We start from the raw sequence: 17,268 nt of genomic DNA on the forward strand, positions 1-17,268 counted from the left end.
TCCCTTTGGTTCTTTGCTCAGTTATCTTGATTATTTTATGATCTCTCATTCCTGGAACATCATGGCTACCTTTAATTTAAATCTATTAATCATAGACATACATATTTTATATACAGTAGTCCAAGTATTTAACATTTCTGCAGATTTTATTATGCTATTTGTTCTTTCTTGTGGTTTTCATGCAGTGTGCCCTGTTCCATTCTGTGTTTGGTGACTTTTGATTATGAATACATATTCTTTAGAACTTTATCCATAAATTTTATTGGTAAATACATTGCCCTAGAAAGGATATGATTTGTAAGCACTACTAACTTGGGAATATTTAGTATAAATTATTGGCTATTATTAGGAACAATTAGTAGAGAATATTTAGTATTAATTATTGGCTATTTTTCAGAAAAATTCTGATAATGAGAACTTGAGAACCATACCAATAAGAGGGCCTGTTGATCATTATAAATTTTCTGGAATTCTTTTTTTCTTCTCCACCCACCATAAAGATTAAGAAAAGAGCATTTCTTTCTGTAGATTTTGTCCCTGTGTGTTTTTAATGTTCACCCATGCACTGGAAAATAAATTGTAATAAAAATATTTAATAAATAATCAAAATCAGTCTGGTGTGAATACTGGATAGTTAGGCTGGATATTGGCCATCGCTACTGGCATAGCTGTATCAGTGTGTACTGTTTAAAAACATTCCTGCAATGGTGCTGAAATCGTCTGGGGTTCCGTTTTTCCAGAGGTCTCATCTCCAACCTCTCACCTCAGATAAGCCCTGTTTCCCGGGTCCTCTTTCTCTGCCTGCATGCAGCCTTCAAATGAGGCTGAAAGTTACCAGGTTTCGGCAGATATTCTTTCTTTCCAACTGTCATTTTTAGGTTCAGGAGATACATATGCAGGTTTATATGGATGAATTGTGTGTCGCTGAGGTTTGTTGTACAAATGATGCTGTTATCCAGGTCGTGAGCCAAAAACCGTATTGAAAAACATAGTGTTTCAGCCCTCATTTGCCTCTTATCTTCCCTGTTGTCATAATCCCCAGTGTCTATTGTTTCTATCTCTGTGCCTGTGCGTATTCGATGTTTAGCTGCTCCCACTTATAAGCAAGAACATTTGGTATTTGGTTTTCTATTCCTGTGTTAATTAAGATAATGGCTTCTTGAAATGAATGCCAGATTTAATGCTTACTTACCACTAGATGCACACTTTTCAAATCACACTTTTGGCCTTTGACATTTTTCCTTGTTTTAGTTCAAGCTCTGTAATGCATTTAGAAAAATTTCTTAAAATGTTATCAAGAAATATTAGTTGTTTTAGAGTAGAAAGTTTAGCCCATTCATCTTTTAAAAATTACATATGTGCTTGAAAGTAATTTGGGCTCTCTGTTGGATCCAGAGTTCTATACTCTTAGCACTTTACACATTTTTTTTTTTTTGCCTTGCTTGGCTGAGAGCTATTTTGAGGATAATGGTTTTTATAGTAAAATACATTATAATTTCAGTAGCTAGAGTAAAATAGTAATGCTATAATTGCCCCTCCCCTTCTTTGTCTCTTAAAATTAAGTAAGGGAAAATTTGGAGTGCCAAATTCTTTACACAGAATGAATGGACCAACTTTACTTCATAGAGCCTGAAGTCAAAATTAGTTTTACTGTATCCCTTGCATCATGATGGAGGAGACATTTTGTTTGCATTTATCCGGCCATATTCCGATGAAAAATAGCCTTTCTTTCTTGAAACGAAAAGAGAAAGATATTATTAGAGTTTGCCAGAAGCCACTTACGAACAAATCGAGAATTTTTATAACTAAAGATTTTATGTTATGATATTTTGAAATGTTTAAAATCTAAGCTTTTTAACCTTTGTAATTTGTTAACATGGGTTTAATGTTGTTAGAGACAGGTATATTTTTTAAATTAGCACCAGAGAACTATATACAATGTTATTTTCTTTCTTAATATTATACATTTCAAAAAATAAAATTTATTCAAGTCAGATTCTATTTCCAGCATTATGGTAATAATGATGTAGTAATTTCAATTATAAATACTTAAATAATGAACATACTTTATATTTAACAAATTTTATATTTAACTGTGAAAATGTGATACAGGATTCACTTTTAATATTATACAAGCTGTCTCCCTGAAGCGACATGTTAAGAAAACATCTTATCAGTTATTGGTCAAGATAATTTTTCAGATGGATTCACAGATGTGTCAAGGTTAAAACAGTAATGAATAAATAACAAAGAAAAAGTTTAGTAAGAAAAGTGAAATACATTGTTGGGAGTGGTTGACTGATTAATTTCCGTTAAATGTTCAACTCACAAACAAAGCTCTTTTTAATGACTTCTAAAGGCTTTATTGTCAGGAGAAAGAATGTCAAGTGTATTTATTTTATAATCTTCCATAATTCATATATGTAACATAAATTTATTCAATATTTTCAGTGTAATATCTGAAAATTATCTAAATGGCTCCACAGCTCACTTCAAAAGACAGAATCATGATCAGATTTTTTTGCAAAGAGAAACCAGGATGCTACAAAAATCAAGGTTATGCTGCATGTCATTTTTTTGCTCTGGGTTTTACCAGTGGCACTAATGAGAGAATTGAAATAAATGTACAGATGGGTTTCTAGAAACACTAGTAAATATACCCAAGGAGCAATGTAAATATCTTCTTGGAATATTACATTTTATCTATTATTTATTGTTAAAACAGAAATAGCAAAGTAGGACCTCCAGATTAGATTAAAGCATTTGAAATTTAACTTAAGAAAAGTTATAAAATGACTACAAATTTATGTCATCGGGAGGATAAAGTGTAAGTGAATAAAGTGAGAATTTTCCAGCACTGTAATTTCAACTAAATGGTCAGTGGAGATTATGTAATCAAGAATCCAACAAGGAACTAGGCAATTATGCAGCTAATATTATATCTAAGACATCCCCTTAAAAGCCTGGTACCAGATTTGGAATCTGAGAGGACATAAAATATTTGAGAAAAATAATCAAAAATTATATTCAAACAAATTACATTTAATTCACAATATCTTATAATTCATAAGTCATTCCCAGTTTAAGAAAGAACAGCTCCACATGTTCCAAATGCTTCTTAAGACTCCAAACAACCTTCTCTCAAAGTTCAGGGATCCCAAGATTTATCTTGATTCAGAAAAGTTGTACTGAAAATCCAGGTTTTACGTAGTGCAGACTGTTATTTAAGCAATAATATGTTTCCTGGCCATAATTGTTTGGTAATAAACAGTGATCAAGTGAAAGCCATATTTCATGCCTTCGTTCTGTTGAAATAATGAGGAGAGTAACTACTTCTACCACATTTCATGTCTTCATAATGTTAAGGTACTTCTGTTTCTGAGCAATAAAGACGTGAATTACCCATGAAAATCTGCATTCATACCATTGGTGTCAGCTGTGGATTGCATACCTGGTTTATTTCTGACATACCAAAGAGCCTTATGAAAGGTGGTTCCACAGTGCAGATTTAGAGACTAATGGGGGTCTGCTGGATGTATAGTCCTTCTTGGGGACGCTCAGAATAGGTTACCAAAATTATTTTGTTTGACTCCCCTGAGGCCCACAGGCCAATGGTCAGTGTGTTAGGCTGCCTCAGCCTTAGACTCAGCTAATGTCTATAGAACAATTATTTTCCAGGCATTTCCTAACAACGTATCTGGGTGAGAATATCAGTTTGGCAGTTAAACTTCCACAGCATGAAAATTCAGCCTTCCTCTCATAGCTAAAGCATATGCTTCTCACTTTACATAGTGGCTCAGAGTGTCTACATTAGGAGCACATTTAAAAATGCAGTCGTGAATTTCATGATACCAAGTTCCCATCAAATAAAGGTGTTTAATAATGGAATAAATTTAATATTTGAGAGATGGTGTAATGGGCATTTATCCATCCATTTCTCTATATTAAAATAAACACATTTTGTCTGTATATTAAATTAGATTGCCAGCAAAAGTACACATGCAAAGTTGTCACAATTCCTACCTGTAGAAGTATCTTCATATCTGCTATGCTTTCAACATGTATAGAAATTCTCTGTTTTAAAATGTCAATTTGAATAACATTCTCTTCTTAACAAAGATACAATGAAATAATTTTTTACCACTGAGGACCCCAGAAATATAATTCTCCACAAATTAAATTGAATGAAATTAAAACTATATAAGATACTTTGTTTTCATTTTTTAACTTTAGTTAGCAGCATATTTAAATCAAATCTAGAGGCAAATTGTAAAAATTAGCAAATCTCTTAGGTCTGGTAATATGTATTTTTTCTATTCTGATCAGATAGTTTCTATTTTATTTTATTGTTATCTCTTGTTATACTACTTTTAAACTCTGTATCATTATTCAGTTAGTTTAGAACTCTGTAGAACATAAGAAGAATAATCACGCTTTTCTTCCTGAGCACAGACATATTTATGGAAACAAAAGAATAGTATATTTGATGTTGGGGATGAATTAGAAATTCCATGGACTATGATGATCATAACTAGAAGTCCTATGACATTCTGATTGAAATGTTTGATGTAATAAGTCTTCATTCTCCAGTGATGTCATTGACGTTAGTTTCCTTATGACTCAGAGAAAATCTAAGCAAGAGGTAAATTTGTCTGCAATGTGGCTTTGATGAATATTTTCACACAGCATGGATGGCAGGGTGATGAGCCAGTCAGGTGGGACTGCATCTTAACACTTCATAAAGGCAGAGGCCTCTGGAAGATGCTGGGCAAACAGTCAAGAATCTGGAGTTTAATGCCAGAAAAAAGGAGTCGGAATAGAATTTAACCCTTTAATAAGGCAAGACCATGTTGAGTTAACTCATTTTTTTTTTTTTTTTTTTTTGAGATAGAGTCTCCCACTGTTGCCTGGGCTGGAGTGGAATGGCTCAGTCTTGGCTCACAGCAACCTCTGCCTCCCAGGTTCACATAATTCTCCTGCCTCAGCCTCCCGAGTAACTGGGATTACAGGTGCATACCACTACACCTGGCTAAATTTTTCTATTTTTAGTAGAGACAGCGTTTCACTATGTTGGCCAGATTGGTCTTGAACTCCTGACCTCATAATCTGCCCATCTTGGCATCCCAAGATGCTGGGATTACAGGTATGTGCCATTGTGCCTTGCCAGCTCATTTTGCTTTCAAGTCTTAATGTATTCTTTTTCTCAATGTTTTACTGCATTAAGAAGATAAAATAACTGCATAGTAAAATTATTTAAACCATCTCATCAAATGAACATGTGTATTTTTTTCTTTCTATCTCTCTCCCTCCTTCTCCTTGGCCTTTTTTCCCTCCTTTTAAAAATTCTCTCCTTTTTTCTCTCTCTCCCTTTTCTTTCTTCCCCTTCTTTCATCTTACTCTTCCTCTTATTTCTTTACATTCTTTGTTTTCTTTCTTCCTTATACATTATATGTCATAAGTAAAATCCACTTTAGAAGTGTTTTATTTTTTGGAGTTTAAGAATCAGGAACTTTGATATGGTATACTTTAAATTTAAATTTTCTATCAAAAATGCAGCTGAGGCTGGGCGCGGTGGCTCACGCCTGCAATCCCAACACTTTGGGAGGCCAAGGTGGGTGGATCACGAGGTCAAGAGATCAAGACCATTCTGGCCAACAATGTGAAACCCCATCTCTACTAAAAACATACAAAAGTAGCTGGACGTGGTGGTGTGCAACTGTAGTCCCAGCTACTCTGGAGGCTGAGGCAGGAGAATTACTTGAACCCGGGAGGCGGAGGTTGCAGTGAGCCGAGATGGCATCACTGCACTCCAGCCTGGCACCTGGCAACAGAACAAGACTGTCTCAAAAAAAAAAAAAAAGTTGATACTGAAATACTATCTATTTAGTGTGTCCATAGGACTGTGATATTCTAGAAATGTCAGAAAAGACTTTTGATCTTCAGTTCTCCCGTAAAATCAAAGTGTCTGCTCAGTTTGCCTGGCAAGGTTAGGAAATCAGGCCAGTGAAATACAATTTCATTACAATATTTGTTAGAACAAAGAGGAGAAACAGCACATCTGAGATGCTTATATGATAAATGTGCATGTTTCATAGGGATGATACTTACCTAGATCCAAAAATCTTTACAAAATCAAAGAATACGAGCCTGTAACTTTGATGGTTCAATACGTATTTACCTATCAACATAATTTAGTTTAATAACCTAGATTAGGTATAGCAATTTGTGTAAGTGAAACATGATGACAAAATTTTTCTATGACCTTTTATTATTTTTTATGCTTATTTTCTATAAAATTGCCCAAATTTTGAATAATAAATTAGTGAAAGGATCTGCATATATTATTTAAAAAGCTATTTGCACTAATATCTATGTTCCTGAAAAAATGAATATTTTTACTGGAATCAAAGTTTGCATTTAATGACCTGTGTTCTTCTTAGGGATTGTCCAATACATTAATCATGATTTATCTTTTTCCTTTTGTGAATTCATTTACATTCTTCAGATAATTAACTTTAAGACCCACTGAGATAATGTGTACTTCAGCTATCTGCTTACAAATCATACCCTTGCTGTTCAGCAGTGTAAAAAATATCATCTCTTCCCTGTTGTAATTATTCTACCCATAAAATGTGTCCAAAATAGGTAGGCTTCCTTTTATTCATTTTTTTTTCTAAATTTTTAAGGTATCCCTTGTTAGTAGACCTTAAGTTCCCTCTCTGGAGCTCATAGAAAATAAGGAACATGAAATTGGTTTGTCTATTCTTTTTTTGTCCACCTGTTAACAGCAATAAAAAAGTGAAGCCAAATCACACCCTGGAAATTGGAAGTATTGTAGTGTCCGAGGGACTCAAACCTTGCCACACCTGGATCTCGGATAGGATGCTTCTTGAAGGATTCATTAGATTGGTGCAAAAGTATTTTTTGTTTTGCCATTACTCTTAATGTCTTTTCAACCCACCCAGGCAAGCTAGTAAGTCTCAGGAATTGCTGCTCATCTATTTACAGGCAATGCATCTATCTTCTTGAGAAGGAATAAGTAGCCTTTAAGAAGCATCTTGTTGTAAATGACTCTTTCTGTTAGATCAACTCCTGGACATTTTGATTCTTAGTACATAAAATAAAGGAAATGACTGTTAGCATGTAACTGTCTTTTCCTTTATCCAGGACTTCCATGCTGTGAATACAATAAAATATTAAGAAGTTACAATATTAAGAAATTGAAGCCATAAGAAATGCTATGTGAATTAGAATAATATTCTACTCAGAAGAGAATTTTGTCTTTGACAGTGATAGTCAGAGACCATATTAAGATAGTTTGTGGGTATACGTTTGCATTAAAAAAGAAAACTGACTTTTTTTTTTTTTTGAGATGGAGTTTCGCTCTGGTTACCCAGGCTGGAGTGCAATGGCGTGGTCTTGGCTCACCGCAACCTCCACCTCCTGGGTTCAGGCAATTCTCCCGCCTCAGCTTCCTGAGTAGCTGGGTTTACAGGCACTCGCCACCATGCCCAGCTAATTTTTTGTATTTTTAGTAGAGATGGGGTTTCACCATGTTGATCAGGATGGTCTCGATCTCTTGAACTCGTGATCCACCTGCCTCGGCCTCCCAAAGTGCTGGGATTACAGGTGTGAGTCACCAGAAAATTGTCTTTTAAATTTACTGCAGTAATGAAAGTGTCCTGGTTTGGTGCAGTGGCTCATACCTATAATCCCACCAAGGCTGAGGCAAGTGGGTCACTTAAGCTCAGGACTTTGAGACCAGCCTGGCCAATACAAAGAAACTCCATCTATACTAAAAATACAAAAATTAGCCAGGCATCATGGCCCACACCTGTAATCCCAGCTACTTGGGAGGCTGAGGAACGAGAATTGTTTGAACCCACAAGGCAGAGGTTGGAGTAAGCTGAGATCGCACTGGTGCGCTCCAGCCTGGTTAGTACAGTAAGGCCCTGTCTCAAAAAAACAAACAAGGAAAAAGTAAATTCCTAGATAAAGTCATACAGGGACATACTTAAACATATAACAGTGATAATAACTAACAAATTACATGTTTAACATATTGTGTTTTTAGCCTCAAATTCAATTTACCATGTTGAAAAATATTTGGAGATTTATTTAATTTCTATCTTTCTGAAATTTATTTTCATAGAAAGTAAATGCTAAATATCACTAACAAACACTACTGACCATGAATGCTGGTTTTCCATTTTTAAAAAATCTGGAAATATATGGATAAGCCTTTGTTTGATGTAAATAGGAAGGCATGCTTTTTTGGTACTTATTCAAGATTATTTAAGTTATTAAAGAATACTATGATATATGAAACACATTAATGGATTTTGCTTTTAACAAAGCTAATTTTCTGTAATAGACTTGTAGTTGACATTTGAATTGTTACTAGGTGCTCTCATCTCTAGTGTCAGGTAGGAAAACATTTTCTTCTACCTTCTTGAGTTAATTTGCTGCAGGTCTACAAAGTAATTGACAAAAGATAGATTAACAGGAGTAAAAAGGTTCATTTCTATACAGGAACTAACAGAAGATCTAACTAGTTTACTAAATGCTTAAAGTTAGAGGCTTATATTCATAGTTTAGTAGGAGAAAGAAAAGAAATGATAACACTGTTCTGGGAACAAGAAACAAGTTTTCTTAAAGAAAAATTAACGAACTTTTAGGCAAACAAATGGGAGACAAAAAATTGTGATATTCTTTTATGCAGGTGTGAGTGGTTTTACTGTGTTCATCATGGCCATGAAGCTTCCCCTGAGAGGGGATTTAGGGCAGGTTTATCTTGGCCTCTCTCATTGGAGTACTTTATGGCAGCCTCATTTTCCAGAAGTTGCTGCTTTTTGTCAGATAATGGAAGCCCTGAGAAGCCTTCTTTCTGTATTTGTTTAATCTCAAATCTCATCAGTTCAAAATAATCTTCATACCAACTCTGAGATTCTCAATGGATCCCTATGCTTGAATGTCTCTAATTTCATTTTAACTGTGCTTGTAGCAAAATCGCCAGCTGTACTGATGATTATAAAATAAAATTTAAAAACAGGAATTTCAAAAATATGCAACAGCCTGTAAGCATATGGCAGAGAATGAGCTTTTGACTAAACAGCAACAATTGTTCTCTTGTGATGTAATTTCCCATGCAACTTTATGTTTCCAATGGACTTAAAATTGTTCCTTGCCTTTGAATTCCTTCCCTTGTGCAGTAAAGTAGAGAAAAAATCTTGAAATGATTTTTAATTAATTGAACAGATAGGGGCACCATGAATATATGTGTCCTGGGATTTTTATACATTTTGTAACTAGATAAAAAATCTCTATAAAAAGCAAATACTATGGGAACCATTTCAGTTCAATTAACTGCTACCATCTCTACACTGTCTCTGCACATCTAACTTCTGTTAACTATTTCCAGAGAGGCTCATTTCTTATCCTCTGAATATTAAGGAAGCTAAATTTATGTATTTTTAGTAAAATACATGCACTGAGTGGAAAAATGTTCCATGTTATTAAAAATATTGAAATAGGTCATAGCATTCATTCCATTGGGTCAAAGCAGAATAAAGAGGCCTACATGGGCCAGAGTCTTCTGAAAGCCAGTGCTGTTTTGCTGATGAGAGCGGAAGAACCAAATCTGGACTCTGAAGTTTTTGGGCAATTTGACTTGAGCTCATAGTTTTCTTTTCCTGTCAGGAGATGACTTTGCAAAGACAAGTTTAAAAATTTCAGTTAGGAAAAATATGTTATCTCCTTTTTAAAAAATATTCAAATATATGTGCTAAATGAAGGCAAAATCTGATGTGTAGGAGCTCAATAGTCAGTTATAAAATTAATGCAATCAATCCTATAAACTGATGAGAAAAATGTCTTCTGTGTTTGAATTGAAAATACATAAATCCATGGAAGATAATGCTCCTAAGAAATGTTCTTTCATTTCCCAGGATTTTGGGAACTAAGTCTTTACTTCCTATTATGGTAACTTTTGTTTCTTGTTCTCCATCTGTAAAATGTACAGGTTGCATTGAATTGTTATTTTATCTTGAATAAAAGCAAAACTGCTTTGAAAGATTAGAATTATATCTTAGATCACTTTATATCCCTTGGGTCTAGTGGAATACCCCAAACTATTTCATTTGTAAGTATTTTTGTATTCATGATTCTGAAGGTGAAGTTCTAAACACTGAGAATCTAGGAATATAGTTTAGGATTAGGTAGCTCATGTTCACTTGAATCACTATTTTCTCAATATTTATTTAGAAAAAATAACTTTTTTTCTGAAAACACATCTGAGTGCATGATGTTTTTAGTTTGAAAGCACTGGTACTGAAAGCCTATCTTTAATCCTTCAGTATCAAATATGCTTTATAAGACATGGTTAGCACCAGAATAAGTGCCTATACCTATTACACACACACACACACACACACACACACAGGACAGTTGTATACAGTCATTTTCTACTTGTGGTATGTCTCTAGCTGCTACTGCATCATCTTATACACAGCTGGTTCCCTTCCCCAAGGTCTGAAGCTGATTAAGGGATATTAGAAATAAAGCAGCCAAAGCAGGGATTAAGCATCACTTGGCTTGGCTTCAAGTCCCATCAACATTTGATGATAAGGAAAATAAAATCAAGGGTATACACATAAATAAAAAGTGATTTGAATGTTCTTAAACCACCAGAAATATTGCATTATTCTGTAGCATTACATAAAGTATGTTTTCACAGATTGCTATTGTTTGGTGTGTAAAAATCATACAAATTGCTGAATACCATTTCCCTTTCATTTTCTAATCTAGTCTTCCAGTTGTTCACACCATCCCTTACATTTCTAAAGTCTCTCATTAATGAAAAAATTTGGAGGATATAAGGGTGAACGTTTACTAACTTGTCACAAAATCTGTGGAAAAAACACAAAGTTGTCATCATAGCAGCTGTTCAATTTGTTGACTAACTTCACATCTGGAAAATGATGTCAGGGACTTGTGCAGTTCCATTGCAAGCAAATTCTGGCTGCTACTATTTATATTCTGAGCATCCTGATTGCTGATTGGAGTTGTTTTCCTAGGAGAGCAAATGCCCACTGGGTAGCTTCTTTCTTTCTTTTTTTTTTTAAATGGGGATTTAGAGAAGCATAGATGATAACATTAGCTATATAATTAGATGACATTAATTGAATATTAACTGAGCATTTATATTATAAAAACATATGCTATTTTATCTTTTCAACGTTATAGATAGGGGTCATTGCTCTCTCCAATTCCTTTTCTTTTCTTTTCTTTTTTTTTTGAGACAGAGTTTCCCTCTTGCGACCCAGGCTGGAGTGCAATGGCACGATCTCGGCTCACTGCAGTCTACACCTCCTGGGTTCAGGCAATTCTCTTGCCCTAGCCTCCCGAGCAGCTGGGATTACAGGCATGCACCACCATGCCCAGCTAATTTTTTGTATCTTTAGTAGAGACGGGGTTTCACCATGTTGACCAGGAAGGTCTCGATCTCTTGACCTCATGATCCACCCGCCTCAGCCTCCCAAAGTGCTGGGATTACAGGCTTGAGCCACCGCGCCTGGCCGTTCTCTCCATTTTCTAATGAAGATGTTGCCTGAGATCACACAAATTATGAGAAACTGATATTTGAAGGCAGATTATTCTAATTTCAGGGTTCAAAATGTAACCAGTAAACTATTCGGGACAACTTTGACCACCTCATAGATTTTAGATCTGAAAGAGAGGCACTGATGTGGAAATTTGAAAGTAGGGGCACTGTTTGGGGGGTGCTCTTGGGGAACTTTCTTAAGGGAAGGAAGGAAGCTGAATTGAGAAGATCGAGAGGTTGAAGCCTAATCCATTCACAATAGTCATTAACCACTCCACTGCAAGCTCTGAAGCTGGGATAGTTCTTTAGGATTGTCCCTAATTAAGGTAAAAAGGGTTGGGCCTTTTTACCCTAAATCCAGCATTACTGGATGTGGGCTACACTTCTGTGATCTTGGGTGAGACAGCTTCCTTCAGCCAAAGTCAGTGTCTCAACGTCCTGAGCATAGAATCTCTAGGCTGATGGCTGGGAAAATGATTGTTTCAATTCTGATTCCAGCATTCTGTGCCCACCACAATGCTACTATAAAAATGCTTTTACAAATAATTCTTAATGAAACCTTCCAGCATAAACTCAGTTATCTACCTTAGAATGAGTTAAACAATTAGGTATAAATTAAGTATCCTAATGATAGCTAACTATATTAAAAGTAATTCCTGTTTTACAGTTTTAGGGAAAGTCTATAATATTTTCAAAGCTCCCTTCTCTCCATTTGTTCAATTTATTCAGTTTATATGGTTTAGGCATGTTAATAGCTCCCTCTACCACATCCTCTTAATCTATTATCAACGTATCTTCTTTTTCCTCAAATTCATCTTTGACTTGCCCTCCAGACTACGGAGCTGTCTTTCTATTGCTTTTCTCTGTTTTTATTTTTATTGGAGGTGTGACCTCTGATGTTTTTATTGTCTCACCTCCACTAAACCTTTCGTTCCTTTAAATGTAGTCTTTGTAAGTAGCTGAGAACTTTTTGATTAAAACAGTGCATTTCGTCTGGGCGTGGTGGCTCAAGCCTGTAGTCCCAGCACTTTGGGAGCCCAAGGTGGGTTGATCACGAGATCAAGAGATCGAGACCATCCTGGTCAACATGGTGAAACCCCGTCTCTACTAAAAATACAAAAAATTAGCTGGGCATGGTGGCACGTGCCTGTAATCCCAGCGACTCAAGAGGCTGAGGCAGGAGAATTGCCTGAACCCAGGAGGTGGAGGTTGCAGTGAGCCGAGATCGCGCCATTGCACTCCAGCCTGGGTAACAAGAGCGAAACTCCATTTCAAAAAACAAAACAAAACAAAACAAAAAACCAAAAAACAGTGCTTTTGAACAGGTTGCCTAGCTTCCTTTGTAATGCAGACAGTGGTATCTGAAGTGACAGATATGCTGGCATGTGATCCATGAATCATTAGCTGCCACTTTCAAATCTTATTATAGCACTCCTTCAGTTTGGGTTATTATGATCTTCTGAGGCTCTTCTCCAGAGTGTCTGGCATCCTGTGCCAGTAGGCAGCAGTCCCAACCCTCCACAGAGTCAGAAGCTAACATGCACTCCAAGTTTTTGTTTTGTTTGTTCAACTTGTAAATGATACGAAATTTACCCAAAGCAGCCCAGATAAATGGCAGTTAGTCTGATGTCTATCATTTATAAGCATTAGTTTCCTTATTTTTAGAAGTAGAAATATAAAATCTACTCAAAGGAGTATGGTGAGGCTACATGCAAAGATGTAAAAATAACATTGCAGTAACTGTTACTAACGGTTTTCTTTTTATTTTTCTTCCTTTCTTTTTCTTTCTTTTTTTTTTTTCGAGAGACTCTCACTCTGTCACCCAACCTGGAGTGCAGTGGCTTGATCTTGACTCACTGCAACCTCTGCCTCCTGGGCTCAAGAGATTCTCCTGCCTCAGCCTCCCAAGTAGCTGGAATTACAGGTGTGCACCACCACAACCAGCTAATTTTTGTATTTTTAGTAGAGATGGGGTTTCACCATGTTGGCCAAGCTGGTCTCGAACTTCTGACCTCAAGTGATCTGCCTGCCTCGTCCTCCCAAAGTGCTGGGATTACAGGCATGAGCCGTCACTCCTGGATAGATTTTTAATATATAGTACTACTGTCAAAATTACTGTGGAGCAATACTAGCATCTTAATTGTTCAAACTTTTGAAACTTTCTTCAGAATCTATGCTGTTAACCAAGCATATGCTGCCTTTAGACTGATTGGTCATATTTGTGTATCAATTCACAGTTTTCAAAATATTTTTTAAAGACGTATTTAGCTGCCTCTTGGCACCAAGCCTATAATGTATGCTGATCAGTATTACTGTTCTTAGTTAAAATGAGGAAGGTGGATTCTCTGAAGTTAAATTCAACTGAAGTCTTTTGATTGTGTAATCTTTCCAGAACAATCATGAAGCCTTCCCCAAATATATTAAGATATCAAATTGTTGGTTGTTTAGTCAGAGGAGATAATCTTACAGAAAGTTTCAGTGAGAATGTAAAATACTAAGTTGTTTCTACTACTATAAGAATTACTCTAATTGGCCACTTCATTTTCATTTGTTTTGTTTATACTCAAATATCCTTAGACACCTAATGCATATTGTACTTTTCTAATGAGTAGGAAGATCCTTCTTATTAGAGGTCTTTGAATTTATATTACAGCTAAGTAAAATTTGTTTGAAATTAAAATGATAAATTTTATTTAGAAAAATATTGTGAGGGACTTCGAGAAAATTACCTGAGAGAGTTGTGGTTCATCCATGTGCTTCTTCATGAAGAAGAGAATGTGCTTAAACTCACAGCAACCAGAAATCGTAGACCTAGTTCTGAGAACTAGCAGGATGAGGTCAACAAGAGTAACCATGGTAATATAGATACTCTGCTGCTATAGTTACTTCAGATGCAGCCAGTTTAATCACCTTAATTCTCCCTTATTGGGATGAGTAAAGAAAATGGAGAGGAAAGAAACATGAGGATTTTCACCTCATTTTCCCTCTTAGAAGATTGCATAGTATCTTCTTGGATCTGGAGTACAAAATTAAGCAATCATTTTTAAAAGAAGTCTTGGCTTTGCTACTATCCCTATACTTGCCAAGAAGGCATTTAATACATAGATATATCTTTCATATTTAAATAAAATAATAATAACAGGTTAATAACAACTAGCCTAATATCTTGCAGAAAAGCCGTAAAGGTAACATGATGTAGTATGACTGAAAACAGCCTGAAAGGTTAAAAGTCAAATATCATGCATTATACCGTATCTTATACTAACCTCCTAATTACTCTAATGATGTGAGAAAGGTATATGCGATATGGTATAAAATAGAAAAGAAGACACAAAATCATCTAGATTTTTTCCAAATACAAACAGAAAGCTTACACATGCCCCATTGTGAGTGGCCTGGAAACTTGTATAGGGATAGGATGCGAAGTAAGTGATCTATTAATATAATTCAGAGCTGACAGAGTCTGTGTTTGGTTGGTCAATTTCTAATAAGAGGTATTTGCTGTGGATCAATAGATCACCATGAAACGTTGAAACTAATGGAAGAATTGAAAATTAAAGAATCCAATTCCAGTATTATATTACTAGGAATAATTTGAACAGTCTCTCTTTCCCAGTAATTTTATTGATTCAACTCTAAGGGGTTTGATTTAGGAATGAATTTGGCATTCAGGATCCCCTCAATAAATTTCCCTTCCACTTGGTTAAAGTTATGGTATAAATGAATAAAAAGAGTAATCATAGGTTAGTTAAAAAATCTCATGCTTAAATAGACTAACTTGTTATTGGAATTTTCAACATTTAAAATTTCACATTATGATTGTCAATAGAACACTGTGTAAAATTAATTATAAGAATCAGATTGCAGTGAGCCTCCTTTACTCCATAAAGCTGACAAATTATGACTGATAATTCAGGCACTGGGGGATTTACTTGGCAATGTATATGTTGATTAGCTAATAGCTGTACCTGCTGAGTATACCAGGACATATTTTATCTAATGAGTCTGATGTATATGTCAAGCTGTCTGTTTGAAAAGCTATGACTATTTCCAAATTATATTGCCTTATGCAAAGTCATATTCATATTATGATTTAAGGATGACTTTGAGTATGACTGTTTTCTCTGACACTGAAGAATAATATCAACTTAGCATTAGATAAATATAAAACAATTCATAAATAACCAACAGGATAGACATCCTTCTTTTAAAAATAACTGTACCTCAGTTGTTACAAAGTACCCAGCTAAATCCTTGGCTGTATTTACATATTTGTAAGTGTGGATTAATTCACTTAGATGTGTGGAAATAGTTATACAATAACAAGTTTTCTGTGCAAAAAGAGGAAACTTGCTCATGTCTAGATTGACAAAGTCAAAACAATACCTGGTGCCATCACACAGAATGGAATCTTAGTTATAAAACTACAAAATATAAAGTGAAGTTGCTCTCTTGCCTTTAAAGGCAAGTTTGTTAACTTATATGCAGCTTACAAATATGATCATTCACCACTGAGTACTGCCTTGTACCAGGTGTGGTTTACCTGTGTGTTAAGTTTACTGCTAAATTTGGAACGTTCTTGAAAAAATAGCTAGTACAGTATCGTATCTACATTTCTGCTATCTGACCTTACTTTTCAATTATTCCCTTCCTTCTTCCATGCTATCTGTGTCTATATCCTGGTAAATATTTCTTTGTATTTGAGGTGCTGAAACTTTCAGCTTTCCTGAGTAAGAAATCTTATTTGGGTTTTCTATGCTATATCTATATTATCTTCACAGCATGACTGCTGCTGTTTGAGTTACACTTACTTTATATAAAGGTCATAGGAAATCAGACTTTTAGTAGAAATCTCATAGATTATTTGTTACTTACATATGTCTCCTAGAATGTATTTTTAAAATTGTATTTGAAAAATTTATCTACTACGCAAAAGGATTTCAATGCTTATAGATATATAGGTGGTACTATCATTATCTTGCTTTACAAACCTATATAACTTATATATTAATATATTTGTGTTTCAGTTGCCACTTAAAAAAAATCTACTTGCATTTAAAAAAAATCCCAACAAGCTTTTTTTAACAGCCTACTGAAAAACATGTTAAAATGGCTAACATTTTTCAGAAATACTGAAACAGCTACATTGCCTGAAGTATATACACCAGGTTTCATTGTCACATGCAGAGAAAGAATTCAGGGCACAGATACATGTGGGTGGGTTATGGAGAGGGAAGTTTAAGAGAAGAACGAGAGAGGAGGGCAATTCCTTTCCAGAGAGAGACCTCAAAAGCTGGGGAGGCAATGGACCTCAGCAGATTTTATAGGCAGGCTGGAGCAGGTGGTGTCTGATTTACATAGGGCTCACAGATGGGTTCAATCAGTTATGATGTTTACATACCATGGACAATGCTGGTTGCCTCACCCTTATCTTATGCAAATGGACTTTCCAGTTGATCAGGGCCATGTTGTCTGCTCTTCACTGTACACATGGCTGACAAAGAGAAGGAAAGATGGAGCCGCCATCTTGAACGTGTCTAGTCCTTAGTTCCTGCCGGCATTCAATTGTGTAAGCTCCCAGCTTGCTTGCTTGTTTATGTCTCCAGCTCAACTTTGTGGGCTGCTCTGCATTAGAAAATGATTTAAGGCTGCTTTTCATTAAAGAG

General features: G+C 35.4%; 1 protein-coding gene and 1 long non-coding RNA gene across 3 annotated transcripts in view; one reads left to right on the forward strand and one right to left on the reverse strand.

The window, feature by feature from the left end:
* The window catches only part of LOC118146644 (uncharacterized), a 32,544-nt gene extending 18,162 nt beyond the window's left edge, over positions 1-14,382 (reverse strand). Inside the window, exons 1-2 of one of the 2 annotated variants that reach the window (XR_013525578.1) lie at positions 14,332-14,382; positions 1,193-4,784 (exon numbers count right to left, since the gene is read on the reverse strand). This is a non-coding gene — a long non-coding RNA (uncharacterized LOC118146644). Of the gene's footprint in view, positions 1-1,192 lie in introns of both variants that reach the window. The other variant, XR_004732482.3, reaches the window with a different exon arrangement.
* The window catches only part of SGCZ (sarcoglycan zeta), a 1,232,742-nt gene that overhangs the window by 304,348 nt on the left and 911,126 nt on the right, over positions 1-17,268 (forward strand). The gene's annotated exons all lie outside the window — the stretch shown is intronic.

The sequence above is a fragment of the Callithrix jacchus genome, chromosome 13 (genome assembly GCF_049354715.1).
Source record: "Callithrix jacchus isolate 240 chromosome 13, calJac240_pri, whole genome shotgun sequence".
NCBI lineage: Eukaryota > Metazoa > Chordata > Mammalia > Primates > Cebidae > Callithrix > Callithrix jacchus.